This window comes from Aulostomus chinensis, chromosome 1 (genome assembly GCF_037954235.1).
Source record: "Aulostomus chinensis isolate RoL2024-O1b breed Wild chromosome 1, RoL_Achi_v1.0, whole genome shotgun sequence".
NCBI lineage: Eukaryota > Metazoa > Chordata > Actinopteri > Syngnathiformes > Aulostomidae > Aulostomus > Aulostomus chinensis.
The window spans coordinates 46,168,117-46,186,876 of record NC_141320.1 but is presented as its reverse complement, the minus strand read 5'-3'; the positions used below and the strand labels follow the sequence as shown (position 1 = coordinate 46,186,876).

General features: G+C 42.1%; 6 non-coding genes across 6 annotated transcripts; all 6 read right to left on the bottom strand.

The window, feature by feature from the left end:
- Positions 1-119: 119 nt before the first annotated feature.
- On the bottom strand, positions 120-310 carry LOC147271878 (U2 spliceosomal RNA). Its single transcript, XR_015117197.1, has one exon. It is a non-coding gene; the product is annotated as a U2 spliceosomal RNA (small nuclear RNA).
- Positions 311-900: 590 nt separating this feature from the next.
- LOC147271877 (U1 spliceosomal RNA) lies at positions 901-1,064 on the bottom strand. The gene has a single exon (XR_015116635.1). It is a non-coding gene; the product is annotated as a U1 spliceosomal RNA (small nuclear RNA).
- A 542-nt stretch (positions 1,065-1,606) lies between these two features.
- On the bottom strand, positions 1,607-1,797 carry LOC147271876 (U2 spliceosomal RNA). Its single transcript, XR_015117294.1, has one exon. It is a non-coding gene; the product is annotated as a U2 spliceosomal RNA (small nuclear RNA).
- A 586-nt stretch (positions 1,798-2,383) lies between these two features.
- Positions 2,384-2,547, bottom strand: LOC147271875 (U1 spliceosomal RNA). Its single transcript, XR_015116860.1, has one exon. It is a non-coding gene; the product is annotated as a U1 spliceosomal RNA (small nuclear RNA).
- Positions 2,548-3,089: 542 nt separating this feature from the next.
- On the bottom strand, positions 3,090-3,280 carry LOC147271874 (U2 spliceosomal RNA). Its single transcript, XR_015117167.1, has one exon. It is a non-coding gene; the product is annotated as a U2 spliceosomal RNA (small nuclear RNA).
- Positions 3,281-3,866: 586 nt separating this feature from the next.
- Positions 3,867-4,030, bottom strand: LOC147271873 (U1 spliceosomal RNA). The gene has a single exon (XR_015116633.1). It is a non-coding gene; the product is annotated as a U1 spliceosomal RNA (small nuclear RNA).
- Between the last annotated feature and the right edge of the window lie 14,730 nt (positions 4,031-18,760).

Sequence of the window (18,760 nt, the reverse complement as noted above, 5' to 3'; positions counted from 1 at the left end):
ATTGCGGCCGCAGGCTGAGGAAAAGCTGCAGTGCAGGAGGAGAACCCTGGTCCGGCTTTGGGTGGAGCAGGTGAGCGAGTGCCTGGCGGAGGCTTGTTTTATTTCCGACGAGAAATGCGGGGCATTGCACCACTCCTGGAAACACTGCAATACCAGGTTGATGCGTGGAAAGGACGGAGCAAGCTCCCGTTCCATCTCCCTCTTCCAAAAAGCAATTTAATATATGGTTCCCGGATAGGGAACGTACCAGATATTAAACTGATAAGAACAGATACTACACTTGATCTTAGCCAAAAGGCCGAGAAGCGATGCCTGTCAGCCACCCGACGTGAGAGCCAGCACCCCCGGTACAGCCAATCCCGGCCGCGGCTGTGGGCAGGAACTGCAACATTTTGGGTGGCGACACAAAATGCAGTGCCATAAACACTACATCTGGCACACTGGTTGTCCCCACTGCTATCCAAAGCAAAGGCAATCGTTGCCTTCACCCTGCTATGCTAGTGGGGCGACTCAAAGTAAAACAAAGCGGTGTTCAAAGCCACAAGCCAGCGACTCATCCTGGAGTCGGGGTTTTCCAAGTTGATCTCCTCCCACGCATGAATTCTCTGGTATCATTCCACTTACTGCGAAGACGAGCCGTGGATGTATTGTCCTGAGCTCAGGGCTTGTCAGATACCATGACCCTCAACTAAATGTGGCAGAAACCCTGCCCTCTTCATTTAGGGCTGGAAGGTGTGAGAGATACTGGGAGCTCATCGAGGCTACGTCCTCCGCGGTCTCCTCAGGCTGGCCAGCACAAGAGGAGACCGCCAACTGGCCGGGACAGGCGGTCACCAGTGTTGTTGTTGCCGCCGTGGTCGGCCTTTCTTTCTTTCTTTCTTTCCTTTTTTCACACGATCACAGGGGAGAGCGCGGACGCAGTCCCCCACTGTCAGAAATTATGCAGTTGAGATTCCCACATTTGGGGAATTCACCAGGGTCAGCACAGCCCCAGTGCAATGGCTGAGCCTCACCCGGGGAGAACCACCTTGCTGATCATGGTATCTCCCCTGCCAGGTAAGTATGACTCGCTGAGCTTAGGAACAGACATGAGCTCCAGGGACACAGCCTTCTGACTGACAGGCAGGGAGGCCGACACAGCGCCTGATCTTTCCTACCTCGTGCCAATCTGCCGCGTGCGCAGCCCCCTTTGTTTCTCACAACGATGCCGGATGTCGGATATCCCAAGCCCGGGAAGCTCAGGCACATTGAAGGTTCAGGTCTTTCAGAGTGCATTCCAAAGCCTTTTGGGAAAGGCTCCGAGAGCAGTGCCGTCAGCGGACCTCCATCCTTATCTGGAGTGCAAACGGAGCCACAACTTGACGCCCAGCGGCAGCGCGGGCGGAAATCCAGCCCCGGCCTCATGTGCAGCACTCGAGAGTTGGCCTGAAGAGCACGGGATTTGCTCCTGACAAAAGGGGAGGGGCCCGCACTGTTCCTGGAAGGCCATTGCGGCCGCAGGCTGAGGAAAAGCTGCAGTGCAGGAGGAGAACCCTGGTCCGGCTTTGGGTGGAGCAGGTGAGCGAGTGCCTGGCGGAGGCTTGTTTTATTTCCGACGAGAAATGCGGGGCATTGCACCACTCCTGGAAACACTGCAATACCAGGTTGATGCGTGGAAAGGACGGAGCAAGCTCCCGTTCCATCTCCCTCTCCCAAAAAGCAATTTAATATATGGTTCCCGGATAGGGAACGTACCAGATATTAAACTGATAAGAACAGATACTACACTTGATCTTAGCCAAAAGGCCGAGAAGCGATGCCTGTCAGCTACCCGACGTGAGAGCCAGCACCCCCGGTACAGCCAATCCCGGCCGCGGCTGTGGGCAGGAACTGCAACATTTTGGGTGGCGACACAAAATGCAGTGCCATAAACACTACATCTGGCACACTGGTTGTCCCCACTGCTATCCAAAGCAAAGGCAATCGGTGCCTTCACCCTGCTATGCTAGTGGGGCGACTCAAAGTAAAACAAAGCGGTGTTCAAAGCCACAAGCCAGCGACTCATCCTGGAGTCGGGGTTTTCCAAGTTGATCTCCTCCCACGCATGAATTCTCTGGTATCATTCCACTTACTGCGAAGACGAGCCGTGGATGTATTGTCCTGAGCCCAGGGCTTGTCAGATACCATGACCCTCAACTAAATGTGGCAGAAACCCTGCCCTCTTCATTTAGGGCTGGAAGGTTTGAGAGATACTGGGAGCTCATCGAGGCTACGTCCTCCGCGGTCTCCTCAGGCTGGCCAGCACAAGAGGAGACCGCCAACTGGCCGGGACAGGCGGTCACCAGTGTTGTTGTTGCCGCCGTGGTCGGCCTTTCTTTCTTTCTTTCCTTTTTTCACACGATCACAGGGGAGAGCGCGGACGCAGTCCCCCACTGTCAGAAATTATGCAGTTGAGATTCCCACATTTGGGGAATTCACCAGGGTCAGCACAGCCCCAGTGCAATGGCTGAGCCTCACCCGGGGAGAACCACCTTGCTGATCAAGGTATCTCCCCTGCCAGGTAAGTATGACTCGCTGAGCTTAGGAACAGACATGAGCTCCAGGGACACAGCCTTCTGACTGACAGGCAGGGAGGCCGACACAGCGCCTGATCTTTCCTACCTTGTGCCAATCTGCCGTGTGCGCAGCCCCCTTTGTTTCTCACAACGATGCCGGATGTCGGATATCCCAAGCCCGGGAAGCTCAGGCACATTGAAGGTTCAGGTCTTTCAGAGTGCATTCCAAAGCCTTTTGGGAAAGGCTCCGAGAGCAGTGCCGTCAGCGGACCTCCATCCTTATCTGGAGTGCAAACGGAGCCACAACTTGACGCCCAGCGGCAGCGCGGGCGGAAATCCAGCCCCGGCCTCATGTGCAGCACTCGAGAGTTGGCCTGAAGAGCACGGGATTTGCTCCTGACAAAAGGGGAGAGGCCCGCACTGTTCCTGGAAGGCCATTGCGGCCGCAGGCTGAGGAAAAGCTGCAGTGCAGGAGGAGAACCCTGGTCCGGCTTTGGGTGGAGCAGGTGAGCGAGTGCCTGGCGGAGGCTTGTTTTATATCCGACGAGAAATGCGGGGCATTGCACCACTCCTGGAAACACTGCAATACCAGGTTGATGCGTGGAAAGGACGGAGCAAGCTCCCGTTCCATCTCCCTGTTCCAAAAAGCAATTTAATATATGGTTCCCGGATAGGGAACGTACCAGATATTAAACTGATAAGAACAGATACTACACTTGATCTTAGCCAAAAGGCCGAGAAGCGATGCCTGTCAGCTACCCGACGTGAGAGCCAGCACCCCCGGTACAGCCAATCCCGGCCGCGGCTGTGGGCAGGAACTGCAACATTTTGGGTGGCGACACAAAATGCAGTGCCATAAACACTACATCTGGCACACTGGTTGTCCCCACTGCTATCCAAAGCAAAGGCAATCGGTGCCTTCACCCTGCTATGCTAGTGGGGCGACTCAAAGTAAAACAAAGCGGTGTTCAAAGCCACAAGCCAGCGACTCATCCTGGAGTCGGGGTTTTCCAAGTTGATCTCCTCCCACGCATGAATTCTCTGGTATCATTCCACTTACTGCGAAGACGAGCCGTGGATGTATTGTCCTGAGCTCAGGGCTTGTCAGATACCATGACCCTCAACTAAATGTGGCAGAAACCCTGCCCTCTTCATTTAGGGCTGGAAGGTGTGAGAGATACTGGGAGCTCATCGAGGCTACGTCCTCCGCGGTCTCCTCAGGCTGGCCAGCACAAGAGGAGACCGCCAACTGGCCAGGACAGGCGGTCACCAGTGTTGTTGTTGCCGCCGTGGTCGGCCTTTCTTTCTTTCCTTCCTTTTTTCACACGATCACAGGGGAGAGCGCGGACGCAGTCCCCCACTGTCAGAAATTATGCAGTTGAGATTCCCACATTTGGGGAATTCACCAGGGTCAGCACAGCCCCAGTGCAATGGCTGAGCCTCACCCGGGGAGAACCACCTTGCTGATCATGGTATCTCCCCTGCCAGGTAAGTATGACTCGCTGAGCTTAGGAACAGACATGAGCTCCAGGGACACAGCCTTCTGACTGACAGGCAGGGAGGCCGACACAGCGCCTGATCTTTCCTACCTTGTGCCAATCTGCCGCGTGCGCAGCCCCCTTTGTTTCTCACAACGATGCCGGATGTCGGATATCCCAAGCCCGGGAAGCTCGACCGATGCCGTTTTCAAGGCTCACCTTGTCGCTCGGTGAACCAGCGTGGCCTCGAGCCGCATTAGAATTGCTAATGAACTCAAAATGATGCTAAAAGTAATGTTGTGAAAGTTTCGAATAACCTCAAAGTAATGCTGACAGTCATGTAGTAAGAGTTTCTATGAACTTCAAAATAATGCGACAATGATGTCGGAAGAATTGCTAATAATCTCAAAATAATGCGACAGTGATGTCGGAAGAAATGCTAATGAACTCAAAATGATGCTGACGGTAATTTTGGAAAAGTTGAAACTAACCTCAAATTGATAATACAGTGATGTCGTAAGAATTGCTAATAAACTCAAAATGATGCTAACAGTAATGTAGTGATAGTTGCTAATAAACTCAGTGATGCTTACAGTAATGTAGTAAGTGTTTCAAACAACCTCAAAGTGATGCTGACAGTCATGTAGTAAGAGTTGCTACTAACCTCAAAATAATGCAACAGTAATGTAGTAAGAATTGCTAATGAACTCAAAATGATGCTGACAGTAATCTAGTGAGAGCTGCTATTAACCTCAAAATGATTCTGACAGTAATGTAGTGAGAGCTGCTAATAACGTCAAAATAATGCAAAAGTAAAGTAGAAAGAGTTGCTACGAACCTCAAAATAATGCGATAGTGATGTCGGAAGAATTGCTAATGATCTCAAAATGATGCGACAGTGATGTAGTAAGAATTGCTAATGAACTCAAAATGATGCTAACAGTAATGGAGTGAAAGTTTTGAATAACCTAAAAGTGATGCTGACAGTAATGTAGTAAAAGTTGCTACGAACCTCAAAATATTGCGACAGTGATGTCGGAAGAATTGCTAATGAACTCAAAATGATGTTAACAGTAATGTAGTGATAGTTGCTAATTAACTCAGTGATGCTTAAAGTAATTAGTCAGTGTTTTGAACAACCTCAAAGTGATGCTGACAGTCAGTTAGAAAGAGTTGCTTAAAATAATGCAACAGTAATGTAGTAAGAGTTGCTAACAACCTCAAAATAATGCGACAGTGATGTCAGAAGAATTGGTAATAACCTCAAAATGATGCTGAAAGTGATGTCGGAAGAATTGCTAATGAACTTAAAATGATGCTAACTGTAATGTAGTGATAGTTGCTAATCAACTCAGTGATGCTTACAGCAATGTACTAAGTGTTTCGAATAACCTCAAACTGATGCTGACAGTCATGTAGTAAGAGTTGCTACGAAACTCAAAATAATGCTACTGTGATGTCGTAAGAATTGCTAATAAACTCAAAATGATACTAACAGTAATGTAGTGAAAGTTTCGAATAACCTCAAAGTGATACTGACAGTCATGTGGTTAGAGCTGCGAGTAACCTAAAAATGATGATGACAGTGATGTCGTAAGAATTGCTATTGAACTCAAAACGATGCTAACAGTCACGTGGTGATGGATGCTAATAAACTCAGTGATGCTGACAGTAATGTAGTAATAGTTGCTAATAACCTCAAAATGATGCGACAGTGATGTCGTAAGAATTGCTAATGAACTCAAAATGATGCGACAGTGATGTTGTAAGAATTGCTAATGAACTCAAAATGATGCTGACGGTAATCTAGTAAGAGTTGCTAAAAAACTCAAAATAATGCGAAAGTGATGTCGTAAGAATTGCTAATAAACTCAAAATAATACTGACATTATTGTAGTAATAGTTGCTACGAACCTCAAAATGATGCTACCGTGATGTTCTAAGGATTGCTAACAAACTGAAAGTGATGCTGACAGTAATGTAGTGAAAGTTTCGAATAACCTCAAAGTGATGCTGACAGTCTTGTAGTAATATTTGCTACGAACCTCAAAACGATGCTACAGTGATGTAATTAAAGTTACTAATGATCTCAAAATGATGCTGAGAGTGATGTCGTAAGATTTGCGAATAACCTCAAAAAATGCTACAGTGATGTAGGAAGAGTTGCTAACGACCTCAAAAACAATGCTACAGGGATGCAGGAAGAGTTGCTAATAACCTCAAAATAATGCGACAGAGATGTCGTAAGAATTGCTAATGAAATCAAAATAATGCTAACAGTAATGCAGTGAAAGATTCGAATAACCTCAATGATAATAATGAACTCAAAATGATGCTGACAGTGATGTAATGAGGGTATCTACTAATTTCAAAAAGATGCGAAAGTGATGTCATGAGAGTTGCTTCTAACCTAATAAATGATGCGAAAGTGATGTGGTGAGAGTTGCTACTATCCTCAAAATGATGCTACAGTGATGTAGTGAGAGTTTCGATGAACCTCAAAATGATGCTCCAGTGATGTACTGAGAGTTGCTGAAAACCTTAAAATGATGCTGACAGTCATGTAGTGAGAGTTGCTACTATCCTCCAAATGATGCTACAGTGATGTAGTGAGAGTTTCGATGAACCTCAAAATGATGCTCCAGTGATGTACTGAGAGTTGCTTAAAATCTCAAAATAATGCGACAGTGATGTGGTGAGAGTTGCTTCTGTCACGACCCGGCTCAGAAATCGTGACATCGAAGGAGGGAGACGCAGACTAAACGTGAAACACAACTAATAATTTATTATTAGTAACGCAAAATCAACACAAGGCAAACCATAACGTACAGTGGAGTGTGGTTATCAGTAGTGTCAGTGGTGAGTGCGAGTGTGTGCATGAGTGTACAGGGGGTGTATGTGTGCGGTGTGATGGATGCAGAGAACTAAACAAGACATAACTCAAGAAACACAACCATCGCTCCGACGTGGGCCAGGAGGAGTGAGCGAGAGACAACCGGCCAGGTTGATCGCCTGCTTTATAGCTGGGAGACGCCGGGCCCAGGTGCTCCCAGTTAGTCAGCAGCTCCGCCCCATGAAGCTCGAACCTGAGAAGGGAAGGAAGTCAAAAATAATGCAACGCCCCCATGCCCGTGACCGTGGGGACGTGACACTACGAACCTCAATATGATGCTCCAGTAATGTAGTGAGAGTTGCTACTAATCTAAGAAATGATGCTCCAGTGATGTAAAAAGAATTGCTACAAACCTAAGAAATGATGCAACAGTGATTTAGTGAGAGTTGCTTAAAACCTCAAAATGATGCTACAGTGATGTAGTGAGAGTTGCTACGAAGCTCAAAATGATGCTACAGTGATGTCGTAAGAGTTGCTAAAAATCTCAAAATGATGCTTCAGTGATGTTGTGAGAGTTGCTAAAAACCTCAAAATGATGCTCCAGTGATGTAGTGAGAGTTGCTTCAAACCTTAAAATGATGCTGACAGTCATGAAGTGAGAGTTGCTACTTTCCTCAAAATGATGCTACAGTGATGTAGTAAGAGTTGCTAAAAATCTCAAAATGATTCTTCAGTGATGTGGTGAGAGTTGCTAAAAACCTCAAAATGATGCTGTCAGTAATGTAGTGAGAGTTGCTACGAACCTCAAAATGATGCTACAGTGATGTGGTGAGAGTTGCGAAAAACCTCAAAATGATGCTACAGTAATGTAGTGAGAGTTGCTACGAACCTCAAAATGATGCTAACAGTAATGTAGTGAGAGTTGCTACGAACCTCAAAATGATGCTACAGTGATGTGGTGAGAGTTGCGAAAAACCTCAAAATGATGCTACAGTAATGAAGTGAGAGTTGCTAAAAACCTCAAAATGATGCTACAGTGATGTAGTGAGAGTTGCTACTAACCTCAAAATGATGCTACAGTTATGTAGTGAGAGTTGCTTAAAATCTATGAATGATGCTACAGTGATGTGGTGAGAGTTGCTTGAAACCTTAAAATGATGCTGACAGTCATTTAGTGAGAGTTGCTACTATCCTCCAAATGATGCTACAGTGATGTAGTGAGAGTTGCTACTATCCTCAAAATGATGCTACAGTTATGTAGTGAGAGTTGCTAAAAATCTCAAAATGATGCTTCAGTGATGTAGTGAGAGTTGCTAAAACCCTAAAAATGATACTGACAGTAGTGTAGTGACAGTTTCTGCTTAACTCAAAATAAAGCTACAGTAATGCAGTGAGAGTTGCTACAAACCTCAAAATGATGCCAAAGTGATGTCATGAGAGCTGCTACGAACCTCAAAATGATGCTAAAGTCATTTAGTGAGAGTTGCTAAAAACCTAAAAATGATACTGACAGTAATGTAGTGTGAGTTTCTGTTAACTCAAAATAATGCTACAGTGATGTAGTGAGAGTTGCTACCAACCTCAAAATGATGCTGATAGTGATGTAGTGAGAGTTGCTAAAAATCTCAAAATGATGCTATCAGTAATGTTGTGACAGTTGCTAAAAACCTCAAACTGATGCTACAGTGATGTAGTGAGAGTTGCTACTAATCTCAAAATGATGCTGACACTCATGAAGTGGGAGTTTCAAAAATCCTCAAAATGATGCTACAGTGATGTAGTGAGAGTTGCTACGATGCTCAAATGATGCTACAGTGATGTAATAAGAATTGCCACTAACCAAACAAATGATGCTACAGTGATGTAGTGAGAGTTGCGAAAAACCTCAAAATGATGCCACAATAATGTAGTGAGAGTTGCGACTAACCTCAAAATGATGCTGATAGTGATGTCATGAGAGTTGCTACGAACCTCAAAATGATGCTGAAGTGATGTAATGAGACTTGCTACTAACCTAAGAAAGGATGCTACAGTGATGTGGTGAGAGTTCTACGAACCTCAAAATGATGCTACAGTAATGTAGTGAGAATTGCTACGAACCTTTAAATGATTCGACAGTGGTGTAGTAAGAGTTACTACTATCCTCAAAATGATGCTTCAGTGATGTAGTAAGAGTTGCTACTACCCTAAGAAATGATGCTCCAGTGATGTGGTGAGAGTTGCTAAAAACCTCAAAATGATGCTGACAGTAATGTAGTGAGAGTTTCTGCTAAACTCAAAATAAGGCTACAGTGATGTAGTGAGAGTTTCAACTATTCTCAAAATGATTCTTCAGTGATGTAGTGAGAGTTGCTACTAACCTCAAAATGATGTTACACTGATGTGGTGAGAGTTCTACGAACCTCAAAATGATGCTCAAGTGATGTAATGACAGTTGCTACTAATTTAAAAATGATGCTAAAGTGATGTCATGAGAGTTGCTACGAACCTCAAAATGATGCTGAAGTGATGTAATGAGACTTGCTACTAACCTAAGAAAGGATGCTACAGTGATGTGGTGAGAGTTCTACGAACCTCAAAATGATGCTGACAGTAATGTAGTGAGAATTGCTACGAACCTTTAAATGATTCGACAGTGGTGTAGTAAGAGTTACTACTATCCTCAAAATGATGCTTCAGTGATGTAGTAAGAGTTGCTACTACCCTAAGAAATGATGCTCCAGTGATGTGGTGAGAGTTGCGAAAAACCTCAAAATGATGCTGACAGTAATGTAGTGAGAGTTTCTGCTAAACTCAAAATAAGGCTACAGTGATGTAGTGAGAGTTTCAACTATTCTCAAAATGATTCTTCAGTGATGTAGTGAGAGTTGCTACTAACCTCAAAATGATGTTACACTGATGTGGTGAGAGGTCTACGAACCTCAAAATGATGCTCAAGTGATGTAATGACAGTTGCTACTAATTTAAAAATGATGCTAAAGTGATGTAATGAGAGTTGCTCCGAACCTAAGAAATGATGCGACAGTGATGTAGTGAGAGTCACTAGGAAGCTCAAATTGATGCTGACAGTAATGTAGTGAGAGTTGATTAAAACCTAAAAATTGATGCTAAAGTCATGGAGTGAGAGTTGCTACGAACCTCAAAATGATGCAGTGATGAAGTAAGAGTTTACACTATCCTCAAATTGATGCTTACAGTAATGTAGTGAGAGTTTCTTCTTAACTGAAAATAAAGCTACAGTAATGTAGTGAGATTTTCTTCTTAACTGAAAATAAAGCTACAGTGATGTAGTGAGAGTTTCTTCTTAACTGAAAATAAAGCTACAGTGATGTAGTGAGAGTTTCTTCTCACATAAGAAATGATAACCAAGTGATGTAATGAGAGATGCTACGAACCTAAGAAATGATGCTACAGTGTTGTAGTGAGAGTTGCAACTAATGTCAAAATGATGCTAAAGTGATGTAATGAGAGTTGCTAATAACCTCAAAATGATGCTACAGTGATGTAGTAAGAGTTGCTCATGACATCAAAATGATGCTACAGTGATGTGGTGAGAGTTGATAGTAATTTCAAAATCATGCCAAAGTGATGTAATGAGAGTGGCGACTTACTTAAGAAATGATGCTACAGTGATGTGGTGAGAGTTGCTACGAACCTAAAAAATGATGCTACAGTCATGTAGTGAGAGTTGCTAAAAACCTCAAAATGATGCTGACAGTGATGTAATGAGAGTTGCTACTAACCTAAGAAATGATGCCACAGTGATGGGGTGAGAGTTGCGACTAATCTCAAAATGATGCTAAAGTGATGCAGTAAGAGTTGCTTAAAACCTTAAAATGATGCTGACAGTCATGTAGTGAGAGTTGCTTAAAATCTCAAAATGATGCGACAGTGATGTGGTGAGAGTTGCAACTATCCTTCAAATGATGCTACAATGATGTAGTGAGAGTTGCTTAAAATCTCAAAATGATGTGACAGTGATGTGGTAATAGTTTCAAAAAACTCAAAATGATGCTCCAGTGATGTAGTCAGAGTTGCTACGAACCTCAAAATGATGCTGACAGTCATGAAGTGAGATTTGCTACTATCCTCAAAATGATGCTACAGTGATGTGGTGAGAATTGCTAAAAATCTCATAATGATGCGAAAGTGATGTGATGAGAGTTGCTCAAAACCTCAAATGATGCTGTCAGTAATGTAGTGAGAGTTGCTACGAACCTCAAAATGATGCTACAGTAATGTAGTAGGAGTTACTAAAAATCTAAAAATGATGCTGAAGTGATGGGGGGAGAGTTTCTAAAATCCTCAAAATGATGCTACAGGATGTAGTGAGAGTTGCCACGAACCTCAAAATGATGCTACAGTAATGTAGTGAGAGTTGCTACGAAGCTCAAAATGATGCAACAGTAATGTGGTGAGAGTTGCTTAAAACCTCAAAATGATGCTACAGTAATGTGGTGAGAGTTGCTTAAAACCTCAAAATGATGCTACAGTGATGTAGTGAGAGTTGCTACGGACCTGAAAATGATGCTCCAGTGATGCAGTAAGAGTTGCTTAAAACCTCAAAATGATTCTACAGTGATGTGGTGAGAGTTTCTTAAAATCTCAAAATGATGCGACAGTGATGTGGTAAGAGTTGCGAAAGACCTCAAAATGATGCTGACAGTAATGTGGTGAGAGTTGCTAAAAATCTCAAAATGATGCTAAAGTGATATAGTGAGAGTTGCTACGAACCTCAAAATGATGCTCCAGTGATGTGGTGAGAGTTGCTACTAACCTAAAAATGATGCTTACAGTGATGTCGTTAGAGTTGCTACTATCCTCCAAAATGATGCTTCAGTAATGTAGTGAGAGTTGCTACTATCCTCAAAATGATGCTGAAAGTGATGAAGTGAGAGTTGCTACAAACCTCAAAAGGATGCTGACAGTGATGAAGTGAGAGTTGCTAAAAACCTGAAAATGATGCTACAGTGATGTGGTGCAAGTTGCTACTAATCTCAAAATGACGCGAAAGTAATGTAATGAGAGTTGCTACTTATTTCAAAATGAGGCTCCACTGATGTAATGAGAGTTGCTACTAACCTAAGAAATGATGCTACAGTAATGTAGTGAGAGTTACTACTAAATTAAAAATGATGGTGACAGTCATGTAGTGAGACTTGCTACTAACCTTAAAATGATGCTGACAGTGATGTCGTGAGAGTTTCTACGAACCTCCAAATGATGCTACAGTGATGTAGTGAGAGTTGCTTAAAATCTCAAATGATGCAACAGTGATGTAGAGAGAGTTGCTACGATCCTCAAAATGATGCTACAGTAATGTATTAGGTTGCTAAAACCTCAAAATGATGCTACAGTGATGTAGTGAGAGTTGCTACGAACGTCAAAATGATGCTCCAGTGATGTGGTAAGAGTTGCTAAAAATCTCAAAATGATGCTACAGTGATGTAGTGAGAGTTGCCACGAACCTCAAAATGATGCACCAGTAATGTAGTGAGAGTTGCTCCGAACCTAAAAATGATGCGACAGTAATGTGGTAAGAGTTGCTAAAAATCTCAAAATGAAGCTAAAGTGATGTGGTGAGAGTTGAAAAAAAAAATCAAAATGATGCTGTCAGTAATGTAGTGAGAGTTGCTACGACCCTCAAAATGATGCTACAGTGATGTAGTGAGAGTTGCTAAAAACCTCAAAATGATGCTACAGTGATACAGTGAGAGTTGCTACTCATCGAAGAAATGATGCTAAAGTGATGTAGTGAGAGTTGCTACTAATCTAAGAAATGATGCTACAGTGATGTGGTGAGAGTTGCTACTCACCTCAAAATGATGCTACAGTGATGTGGTGAGAGTTTCTTAAAATCTTAAAATGATGCGACAGTGATATGGTGAGAGTTGCTACTATCCTCCAAATGATGCTACAGTGATGTTGTGAGAGTTGCTTAAAATCTCAAAATGATCCGACAGTGATGTGGTGAGAGTTGCTACTATCCTTCAAATGATGCTACAATGATGTAGTGAGAGTTGCTTAAAATCTCAAAATGATGTGACAGTGATGTGGTAATAGTTTCAAAAAACTCAAAATGATGCTCCAGTGATGTAGTCAGAGTTGCTACGAACCTCAAAATGATGCTGACAGTCATGAAGTGAGATTTGCTACTATCCTCAAAATGATGCTACAGTGATGTGGTGAGAATTGCTAAAAATCTCATAATGATGCGAAAGTGATGTGATGAGAGTTGCTCAAAACCTCAAATGATGCTGTCAGTAATGTAGTGAGAGTTGCTACGAACCTCAAAATGATGCTCCAGTGATGTAGTGAGAGTTGCTACGAACCTCAAAATGATGCTACAGTAATGTAGTAGGAGTTACTAAAAATCTAAAAATGATGCTGAAGTGATGGGGGGAGAGTTTCTAAAATCCTCAAAATGATGCTACAGGATGTAGTGAGAGTTGCCACGAACCTCAAAATGATGCTACAGTAATGTAGTGAGAGTTGCTACGAAGCTCAAAATGATGCAACAGTAATGTGGTGAGAGTTGCTTAAAACCTCAAAATGATGCTACAGTGATGTAGTGAGAGTTGCTACGGACCTGAAAATGATGCTCCAGTGATGCAGTAAGAGTTGCTTAAAACCTCAAAATGATTCTACAGTGATGTGGTGAGAGTTTCTTAAAATCTCAAAATGATGCGACAGTGATGTGGTAAGAGTTGCGAAAGACCTCAAAATGATGCTGACAGTAATGTGGTGAGAGTTGCTAAAAATCTCAAAATGATGCTAAAGTGATATAGTGAGAGTTACTACGAACCTCAAAATGATGCTCCAGTGATGTGGTGAGAGTTGCTACTATCCTCCAAATGATGCGACAGTGATGTAGTGAGAGTTGCTTAAAATCTCAAATGATGCAACAGTGATGTAGAGAGAGTTGCTACGATCCTCAAAATGATGCTACAGTAATGTATTAGGTTGCTAAAACCTCAAAATGATGCTACAGTGATGTAGTGAGAGTTGCTACGAACGTCAAAATGATGCTCTAGTGATGTGGTAAGAGTTGCTAAAAATCTCAAAATGATGCTAAAGTGATGTGGTGAGAGTTGCTAAAATCCTCAAAATGATGCTACAGTGATGTAGTGAGAGTTGCCACGAACCTCAAAATGATGCACCAGTAATGTAGTGAGAGTTGCTCCGAACCTAAAAATGATGCGACAGTAATGTGGTAAGAGTTGCTAAAAATCTCAAAATGATGCTAAAGTGATGTGGTGAGAGTTGAAAAAAAAAATCAAAATGATGCTGTCAGTAATGTAGTGAGAGTTGCTACGACCCTCAAAATGATGCTACAGTGATGTAGTGAGAGTTGCTAAAAACCTCAAAATGATGCTACAGTGATACAGTGAGAGTTGCTACTCATCGAAGAAATGATGCTAAAGTGATGTAGTGAGAGTTGCTTCAAATCTCAAAATGATGCTACAGTGATGTGGTGAGAGTTTCTTAAAATCTTAAAATGATGCGACAGTGATATGGTGAGAGTTGCTACTATCCTCCAAATGATGCTACAGTGATGTTGTGAGAGTTGCTACGAACCTCAAAATGATGCTCCAGTGATGTGGTGAGAGTTGCTTCTATCCTCCAAATGATGCTACAGTGATGTAGTGAGAGTTGCTTAAAATCTCAAATGATGCTACAGTGATGTAGTGAGAGTTGCTACGGACCTCAAAATGATGCTCCAGTGATGCAGTAAGAGTTGCTTAAAACCTCAAAATGATGCTGATAGTAATGTAGTGAGAGTTGTTAAGAACCTCAAAATGATGCTACAGTGATGTGGTGAGAGTTGCTACGAACCTCAAAATGATTCTACAGTGATGTAGAGAGAGTTGCTATGATCCTCAAAATGATGCTACAGTAATGTATTAGGTTGCTAAAAACCTCAAAATGATGCTACAGTGATGTAGTGAGAGTTGCTACGATCCTCAAAATGATTCTACAGTGATGTAGAGAGAGTTGCTATGATCCTCAAAATGATGCTACAGTAATGTATTAGGTTGCTAAAAACCTCAAAATGATGCTACAGTGATGTAGTGAGAGTTGCTACGATCCTCAAAATGATGCTACAGTAATGTATTCGGTTGACTAAAAACCTCAAAATGATGCTCCAGTGATGCAGTAAGAGTTGCTTAAAACCTTTAAAAATGATGCTGACAGTCATGTAGTGACAGTTGCTACTATCCTCCAAATGATGCTACAGTGATGTCGTGACAGTTGCTAAAAATCTCAAAATGATGTGACAGTGATGTGGTAATAGTTTCAAAAAACTCAAAATGATGCTCCAGTGATGTAGTAAGAGTTGCTACGAACCTCAAAATGATGCTGACAGTCATGAAGTGAGATTTGCTACTATCCTCAAAATGATGCTACAGTGATGTAGGAAGAGTTGCTAAAAACCTCAAAATGATGCTGCAGTGATGTAGTGAGAGTTGCTACTAATCTAAGAAATGATGCTAAAGTGATGTGTTGAGAGTTGCTTCAAATCTCAAAATGATCCTCCAGTGATGCAGTAAGAGTTGCTTAAAACCTTAAAATGATGCCACAGTGATGTGGTGAGAGTTGCTACTAACCTAAAAAATGATGCTACAGTCATGTAGTGAGAGTTGCTAAAAACCTCAAAATGATGCTGACAGTGATGTAATGAGAGTTGCTACTAACCTAAGAAATGATGCCACAGTGATGGGGTGAGAGTTGCTACTAATCTGAAAATGATGCTAAAGTGATGTAATGAGAGTTGCTACTAATCTAAGAAATGATGCTACAGTGATGTGGTGAGAGTTGCTACAAACCTAAGAACTGATGCCACAGTGATGTAGTGATAGTTGCTAAAAACCTAAAAATGAGGCTCCAGTAATGTGGTGAGAGTTGCTACTATCCTCAAAATGATGCTAAAGTTATATGGTGAGAGTTGCTACTAATCTCAAAATGATGCTGAAAGTGATGTCGTGAGAGTTTCTACGAACCTCAAAATGATGCTACAGTGATGTGGTGAGAGTTGCTACAAACCTAAGAAATGATGCCACTGTGATGTAGTGATACTTGCTACTAATCTCAAAATGATGCTAAAGTGATGTTGTGAGAGTTGCTATGTACCTAAGAAATGATGCTACTGTGATGTGGTGAGAATTGTTACCGACCTCAAAATGATGCTAGAGTGATGTAGTGAGAGTTGCTACTAATCTCAAAATGATGCTAAAGTGATGTTGTGAAAGTTGCTATGTACCTAAGAAATGATGCTACAGTGATGTGGTGAGAGTTGTTACCGACCTCAAAATGATGCAAGAGTGATGTCGTGAGAGTTGCTCCTAACCTAAAAATGATGCTTACAGTGATGTCGTGAGAGTTGCTGCTATCCTCAAAATGATGCTGAAAGTGATGAAGTGAGAGTTGCTACAAACCTCAAAATGATGGTGACAGTCATGTAGTGAGAGTTGCTAGGAACCTCAAAATGATGCTACAGTAATGTGGTGAGAGTTGCTTAAAACCTCAAAATGATGCGACAGTGATGTAGTGAGAGTTGCTACGGACCTGAAAATGATGCTCCAGTGATGCAGTAAGAGTTGCTTAAAACCTCAAAATGATGCTACAGTGATGTGGTGAGAGTTTCTTAAAATCTCAAAATGATGCGACAGTGATGTGGTAAGAGTTGCGAAAGACCTCAAAATGATGCTGACAGTAATGTGGTGAGAGTTGCTAAAAATCTCAAAATGATGCTAAAGTGATATAGTGAGAGTTGCTACGAACCTCAAAATGATGCTCCAGTGATGTGGTGAGAGTTGCTACTATCCTCCAAATGATGCTACAGTGATGTAGTGAGAGTTGCTTAAAATCTCAAATGATGCAACAGTGATGTAGTGAGAGTTGCTACGATCCTCAAAATGATGCTACAGTAATGTATTAGGTTGCTAAAACCTCAAAATGATGCTACAGTGATGTAGTGAGAGTTGCTACGAACGTCAAAATGATGCTCCAGTGATGTAGTAAGAGTTGCTTAAAACCTTAAAATGATGCTGACAGTCATGTAGTGAGAGTTGCTACTATCCTCAAAATGATGCTAAAGTGATGTGATGAGAGTTGCTAAAAATCTCAAAATGATGCTGCAAGTAATGAAGTGAGACTTGCTACGAACCTCAATAATGCTACAGTAATGTTGTAAGTCTTGCTAAAAATCTCAAAATGATGCTAAAGTGATGTGGTGAGAGTTGCTAAAATCCTCAAAATGATGCTACAGTGATGTAGTGAGAGTTGCCACGAACCTCAAAATGATGCACCAGTAATGTAGTGAGAGTTGCTCCGAACCTAAAAATGATGCGACAGTGATGTGGTAAGAGTTGCTAAAAATCTCAAAATGAAGCTAAAGTGATGTGGTGAGAGTTGAAAAAAAAATCAAAATGATGCTGTCAGTAATGTAGTGAGAGTTGCTACGACCCTCAAAATGATGCTACAGTGATGTAGTGAGAGTTGCTAAAAACCTCAAAATGATGCTACAGTGATACAGTGAGAGTTGCTACTCATCGAAGAAATGATGCTAAAGTGATGTAGTGAGAGTTGCTTCATATCTCAAAATGATGCTACAGTGATGTGGTGAGAGTTTCTTAAAATCTTAAAATGATGCGACACTGATATGGTGAGAGTTTCTACTATCCTCCAAATGATGCTACAGTGATGTAGTGAGAGTTGCTTAAAATCTCAAATGATGCTACAGTGATGTAGTGAGAGTTGTTAAGAACCTCAAAATGATGCTACAGTGATGTGGTGAGAGTTGATAGTAATTTCAAAATCATGCCAAAGTGATGTAATGAGAGTTGCTACTTACTTAAGAAATGATGCTACAGTGATGTGGTGAGAGTTGCTACGAACCTCAAAATGATGCTAAAGTAATGTGGTGAGAGTTGCTACGAACCTCAAAATGATTCTACAGTGATGTAGTGAGAGTTGCTACGATCCTCAAAATGATGCTACAGTAATGTATTAGGTTGCTAAAAACCTCAAAATGATGCTACAGTGATGTAGTGAGAGTTGCTACGATCCTCAAAATGATGCTACAGTAATGTATTTGGTTTTCTAAAAACCTCAAAATGATGCTCCAGTGATGCAGTAAGAGTTGCTTAAAACCTTTAAAAATGATGCTGACAGTCATGTAGTGAGAGTTGCTACTATCCTCCAAATGATGCTACAGTGATGTCGTGAGAGTTGCTAAAAATCTCAAAATGATGTTGCAGTGATGTCGTGAGAGTTGCTACTAATCTAAGAAATGATGCTACAGTGATGTGGTGAGAGTTGCTACTCACCTTAAAATGATGCTGACAGTGATGTCGTGAGAGTTGCTAAAAACCTCAAAATGATGCTACAGTGATGTAATGAGAGTTGCTAAAAACCTAAGAAATGATGCCACAGTGATGGGGTGAGAGTTGCTACTAATCTCAAAATGATGCTAAAGTGATGTAATGAGAGTTGCTACTAACCTAAGAAATGATTCTACAGTGATGTGGTGAGAGTTGCTACTAACCTCAAAATGATGGTGACAGTCATGTAGTGAGACTTGCTGCTAACCTTAAAATGATGCTGACAGTGATGTCGTGAGAGTTTCTTTGAACCTCAAAATGATGCTACAGTGATGTAATGAGAGTTGCGACAAACCTAAGAAATGATGCCACAGTGATGTAGTGATAGTTGCTAAAAACCTCAAAATGAGGCTCCAGTAATGTCGTGAGAGTTGCTACTATCCTCAAAATGATGCTAAAGTTATATGGTGAGAGTTGCTTCTAATCTCAAAATGATGCTGAAAGTGATGTCGTGAGAGTTGCTACTAACCTAAAAATGATGCTTACAGTGATGTCGTTAGAGTTGCTACTATCCTCCAAAATGATGCTTCA